The sequence below is a fragment of the Rhinopithecus roxellana genome, chromosome 13 (genome assembly GCF_007565055.1).
Source record: "Rhinopithecus roxellana isolate Shanxi Qingling chromosome 13, ASM756505v1, whole genome shotgun sequence".
NCBI classification, from domain to species: domain Eukaryota; kingdom Metazoa; phylum Chordata; class Mammalia; order Primates; family Cercopithecidae; genus Rhinopithecus; species Rhinopithecus roxellana.
The window spans coordinates 85,143,958-85,150,659 of NC_044561.1; positions in this window are offsets into that span (position 1 = coordinate 85,143,958).

Consider the following 6,702-nt stretch of genomic DNA (forward strand, 5'->3'; position numbering starts at 1 on the left):
GGTCTGTGTCTCTGCCCAAATCTCATGTCTAATTGTAATCCCCAGTGTTGGAGGTGGGGCTTGGTGGGAGGTCATTGGATTACTGGGGTGGAGTTCTCATGAATGGCTTAGCACCATCCCCACTTGGTACTGTATAGTGAGTAAGTTCTCATGAGATCTGGTTGTTTAAAAGTGTGTAGCACCACCTCACTTCCTCTCTTCTTCCTGCTCCAGCCATGAAAGACTTGCTTGCTTCCCCTTCACCTTCTGTCATGATTGTGAGTTTCCTGAGGCCTCCCCAGAAGCAGATGCTGCTATGCTTGCTGTACAGCCTGCAGAACCATGAGCCAATTAAACCTCTTTTCTTCATAAATTACCCAGTCTCAGGTATTTATTTATAGCAGTGCAAGAACGGACCAATACACTTGCCAACACGATTTTCTTTTTCTTTCATCTTCCTTTTTGTGTAACAGTAGTCATGCCAACAAGTGTGAAATGGTATCACATTGAGGATTTTATTTCCATTTCCCTAATGATTAGTGGATGTTGAACATCTTTTCATGTGCTTATTGGCCATTCATATATCTTATTTAGAGAATGTTTGAGTCTTTTGCTCTTTTTTTTTTGAGGTAGAGTTTTGTCTTGTTGCCCAGGCTGGAGTGCAATGGCACAATCTTGGCTCACTACAACCTCCGCCTCCCAGGTTCAAACGATTCTCCTGCCTCAGTCTCCCGAGTAGCTTGGATTACAGGCATGCACCACCACACCTAGCTAATTTTGTATGTTTAGTAGAGACAGGGTTTCTCCATGTTGGTCAGGCTGGTCTCAAACTCCCGACCTCAGGTGATCTGCCCACCTTGGCCTCCCAAAGTCCTGGGATTACAGGTGTCAGCCACCACACCCGGCCTTTTGCTTTTTGAATTGAATTGTTTGATTTTTTTGTTGTTGAGTTGTAGGCATTCTTTATATATTCTGGATATTAATCTCTTACCAGATATATGACTTGCAAATATTTTTTCCCATCATGTAGGTTGCATTTTCACTCTACTGATAAAGTCCTTATGTACATAAAAGGTTTTAATTTTGATAAAGTCCAATTTATTTGTTTTTTCGGTTTATTGCCTGTGCTTTTGGCGTCATACTGAAGAAATTATTGTCAAATTGAATGTCATGAGGCTTTTTCTTCTAACAGTTTTCTTCTAACAGTTTTATAACTTTAACTCTTTGTTTAGGTCTTTGATCCACTTTGAGTTAGTTTGTGAATATTGTATAAGGTAAGGACCAACTTCAATCTTTTGCATTTAGACATACAGTTTTCCCCCCCAAAATTTGAAAAGACCTTCCTTTCCCAATTGAATGATCTTAGCACCCTTGTTGAAAATCAATATATAGTTTATTTCTACACTTTATTGTTCTGTGGTGGCCTATATGTCTGTCCTTACGCCAGTCAGAACCACACTGTTTTGATTACTACAGCTTTGTAGTAAGTTTTGCAACAAAAAAGCATGAGTCCTCCAACTTTGTTCTTTTTGAGATTGTTTTGTAAACCGGGCATGATGGCTGACTCCTGTAATCCCAGCACTTTGGGAGGCTGAGGTGGATGGACCACTTGAGGTCAGGAATTCGAGACTAGCCTGACCAACATGGTCTGTCTCTACTAAAACTACAAAAATTAGCCAGGCATGGTGGTGCATGCCTGTAGTCCCAGCTACCCAGGGGGCTGAGGCATGAGAATCGCTTGAACCCAGGACACAGAGGTTGTAGTAAGCCAAGATGGGGCCATTGTACTCCAGCTTAGGCAACAGAAAGAGACTCCATCTCAAAAAATAATAATAAATAATAAAAATTTAAAAAGATTGTTTTGGCAATTAAGGGTCACTTGATATTCCCTAGGAATTTTATAATGGGTTTTATTTTTATGAAAAACAATCATGTTGGATTTTGATGGCGATTATGCAGAATGTAGATAGCTTTGGGTGATATTGTCATGTTGTCAATATTAAGTCTTCCATCCTATGAATTAGAGGTGACTTTACATTTAATGTTGTCTTTTTAAATTTCTTTCAGAAACGTTGTATAGTTTTCTATGTAAAGTATTTTGCTTCCTGTGTTACTTTGTAAATATTCTATTATTTTTGATGCTGTCGTAAGTAGAATTTTTTTTTTTTTTTTTTTTTTTTTTTTTGAGATAGAGCCTCTCTGTCACCCAGGCTAGAGTGCAGTGGCATAATCTTGGCTCACTGCAACCTCTGCCTCCTGGGTTCAAACGATTCTCCTGTCTCAGCCTCCCAAGTAGCTGGGATTACAGGCACCTGCCACCATGCCAGGCTAATTTTTTTGTATTTTTAGTAGAGACGGGGTTTTGCCATGTTGGCCAGGCTGGTCTTGAACTCCTGACCTCAGGTGATCTACCCACCTTGGCCTCTCAAAGTGCTAGGACTACAAGTGTGAGCCACTGTGCCTAGCTTTTTTTTTTTTTTTTTTGAGATGGCGTATCACTCTGTCACCCAGGCTGGACTGCAGTGGCATGATCTTGGCTCACTGAAATCTCCGCCTCTTGGGTTCAAGGGATTCTCCTGCCTCAGCCTCCTGAGTAGCTGGGATTACAGGTGTGTACCACCATGCCTGGCTAAGTTTTGTGTTTTTAGTAGAGACAGGGTTTCACCATGTTGCCCAGGCTGGTCTCAAACTCCTGACCTCAAGTGATGCTCCCGCCTCGGCCTCCCAGAGTGTTGGGATTACAGGTGTGAGCCATTGTGCCTGGTCCCAAATGGGTTGTTCAGCTCTAAAAGTTTCTTTTAATGAAACCAACCTTTAGAGTTTTCTACATATAAGATCAAGCAATCTGCAAACAGAAATGATTTCATTTCTTCCTTTCCAATTGGATGCCTCCATTTTTTTTTTTTTTTTTTTTTTTTTTTTTTTGAGGTGAAGTCTTGCCCTGTTGCCCAGGATGGAGTACAATAGCGTGATCTTGGCTCACTGCAACCTCCACCTCCCGAGTTCAAATGATTCTCCTGCCTCAGCTTCCAGCTTCCAGAGTAGCTAGGATTACAGGTGCCCGTCACCATGTCCAGCTAATTTTTGTATTTTCAGTAGAGACAGGGTTTTCGCCACATTGACCAGGCTGGTCTCAACTCCTGACCTTGTGATCCACCCGCCTCAGCCTCCCCAAGTGCTGGGATAACAGGTGTGAGCCACCGAACCCTGCCGGATGCCTCATTTATTTTCCTTGCCTAATTGCTCTGGCTAGAACTTCCAATACTATGTTAAATAGAAGTGGCAAAGTGTGGCCAGGGACGGTGGCTTACGTCTCTAATCCCAGTACTTTGGGAGTCCAAGGCAGGTGGATCATTTGAGGTCAGGATTTCGAGACCAGCCTGGCCAACATGGTGAAACCCCATCTCTAGTGAAAATACAAAAATTAGCTGGGTGTGGCAATGCAGCCTATGATCCCCGCAACTGAGGAGGCTGAGTCGGAAGAATCACTTGAACATGGGAGGCAGAGGTTGCAGTTCCAAGATTGCACCACTGCACTCCAGCCTGGGCAACAGCAGAGTTTGACTCTTTTAAGTCAAAAAAAAAAAAAAAAAAAAAAAAAAGAAAGAGAAAAGGAAAAAAAAAGCAGTGCCCAAAGTGGGTGTCCTTGTTTTATTGCTGATCTTAGAGGGAAAGTTTTCAATCATTCTCCAATGTTAGTTGTAGATTTTTCATATATGGCTGTCTTAGTCCATTTGTGCTGCTATAACAAAATACCTTAGACTGGGTACTTTATAAAGAATAGAAATTTATTTTTTACAGTTCTGGAGCTAGGATCAAGGCACCACCACTGGTGTCTGGTGAGAGCTGCTGTCTTTCCAAGATAGCATCCTGTTGCTGTATCCTCACATCCTAGAAGGTGGAAAGGCAAGAGAGTGCTCCCTTCATACTTCAATCCTTTTATAAGGATGCCAATCTCATGTATGTGGACAGAGCCCTAGTGATTTAGTCACCTTCAAAAAGCTACCCCTCTTATAATTGCACTGGGGATTAAGTTTCAACATGAATTTTGGAAGGGACATCGTCGTTAAAATCATAGCAATGGTTTTTATCATATTGAGGTAGTTTCCTTCTATTCTTCCTTTGTTAAATGTTTTTATCACGAAAGAGGATTGGATTTTGCCAAATGCTTTTCTGCAACAACTGAGATGACCATGTTTTTTTTTCTTTGTCTATTAATGTGTATTCATTTCATCTTCATATATTGAATCATTCTTGTATTTTAGGAATACATTTTACTTGTTAAAGATATATAATCTTTTTTAAAATGCCACTGATTCCAGTCTGCTGTTATTTTATTGAGGATTTAACATAAATATTCATAAGGAATACTTGTCTGTTCTTTTTTTGTAGTGTGTTTTCTGGTTTTGGTATTAGGTTGATACTGGCCTCATAGAGTAAGTCAGGAAGTATTCCGTTCTCTTTTAGATTTTAGATTTTTAGAACTGTTTGAGAAAGATTGGTGTTAATTCTCTTTAAAATATTTGGTAGAATCAGTCAGTAAAGAAATGTGGTCCAGGCATTTCTTTGTTGGGAGATTTTGGATTCCTAAATCAATCTCCTTATTAGCTACAGGTTTACTCAGATTTTCTATTTCTTCATGATTCAGTTCTTGTGTGTTATGTGTTTCCAGAAATATGAGAATTTTGTCTAGTTATTTAATTTATTGACATACAAATGTTCATAGTATTCTCTTTTATTTCTTTAAATTGGTAGTAATGTATATACTTTTATTTCTGATTTTAGTAATTTGAGTCTTCTCTCTTTTTTTACCTCATCAGTTTAGCTAATCATTTGTCAATTATGTTGATCTTTTTGAAGAGCTAACTTTCAGTTTTGCTAATTTCCTCTCTTATTTTTCTAGTTTTGATTTTATTTTTCTTTATTCTGGTCTTTATTATTTCCTTTCTTCTGCTAGATTTGTGTTTTATTTGCTTTTCCTTAAAGTGTAATGTTAAGTTGTCGATTTGAGATCTTTCTTCATTTTCTTTTTTTCTTTCTTTTTTCTTTTTTTTTTTTTTTTGAGACGGAGTCTGCCTCTGTAGCCCAGGCTGGAGTGCAGTGGCGCAATTTCAGCTCACTGCAAGCTCTGCCTCCCGGGTTTACGCCATTCTCCTGCCTCAGCCTCAGCCTCCCGAGTAGCTGGGACTACAGGCGCCCGCCACCTCGCCCGGGTAGTTTTTGTATTTTTTAGTAGAGACGGGGTTTCACCGTGTTCGCCAGGATGGTCTCGATCTCCTGACCTCGTGATCCGCCCGTCTCGGCCTCCCAAAGTGCTGGGATTACAGGCTTGAGCCACCGCGCCCGGCGTTTTTTGTATTTTTTTAGTAGAGACGGGGTTTCACCGTGTTAGCCAGGATGGTCTTGATCTCCTGACCTTGTGATCCGCCCGTCTCGGCCTCCCAAAGTGCTGGGATTACAGGCTTGAGCCACCGCGCCCGGCCAATTTTCAATGTATGTAGGTTTTAGCTATAAATTTCTCTCTTAGCACTGCTTTCACTGCATTCCATAAGTTTTGGTACGTTGTACTTTTATTTTTATTTACTTCTTGGTATTTTATAATTTCCCTTGTGATTTCTTCCTCGACCTACTGGTTGTTTAAAATTGTATTGTTTAATTTTCATATATTTCTTTATTTCCAGCTTTCCTTCTGTTATTGATTTCTAGCTTTATTCTATTGTGATCTGAAAATACATTTTGTGCGACTTCAATCTTTTAAAATTTATTAAGAATTGCTTTGTGGTCTACACATTGTGTATTCTGGAGAAAGTTCCATGTACACTTGACAAAAAATGGTATTCTGCTGTTGTTGGGTGGAGTGTTTTGAATATGACTATTTGGTCTACTTGGTTTATTACTTTGTTCAAGTCCTCTATTTTCTTATCAATATTCTCTCTGGTTGTTCTATTCATTATTGAAAGTGGTGTTGAAACCTCCAAGTATTATTTTAGAACTATTTCTCCCTTCATTTCTATCAATGTTTCCTTCAAATATTTTGTAGCTCTAATATTTGGTGCACATATTTATCATTGTTTTATGCCTTGGTGAATTCACCCTATATCTTTATATAATGTCCCCTTTGATCTCCTGTAGCAGTCTTTTACTTAATTCTATTTGGTTTGATATTAGTATAGCCATCTCATCTCTCTTTTGGTTACATTTGCATGGAGTATCTTGTTCCATTACAGGCATGCCACAGAGATATTGTGGATATGGTTCTAGACCACTGCAATAAAATGAATATCACAATTTTTAAAGTCACATTTTTTTTTAGTTTCCCGGTGCATATAAAAGTTATGCTTTGGGCCAAGTGCAGTGGCTCACATCTATAATCCCAGCACTTTGGGAAGCCGAGGCACGTGGATCACCTGAGGTCAGTAGGTCGAAACCAGCTTGGCCAACATGGAAAAACCCTGTCTCTACTACAAATACAAAAATTAGCTGGGTGCGGTGGTAGGCATTTGTAATCCCTGCTACTCAGAAGGCTGAGATAGGAGAATCACTGGAACCCGGGAGGCGGAGGTTGCAGTGAGCCAAGATCACACCATTGCACTCTAGCCTGGGCAACAAGAGTGAAACTCCACCTTAAAAAAAAAAAAAAAGTTATGCTTATACTATACTGTCGTATTTTAAGTGTACAAAAGCATTATGTCTTTAAAAATGTACATATCTTAATTTAAAATA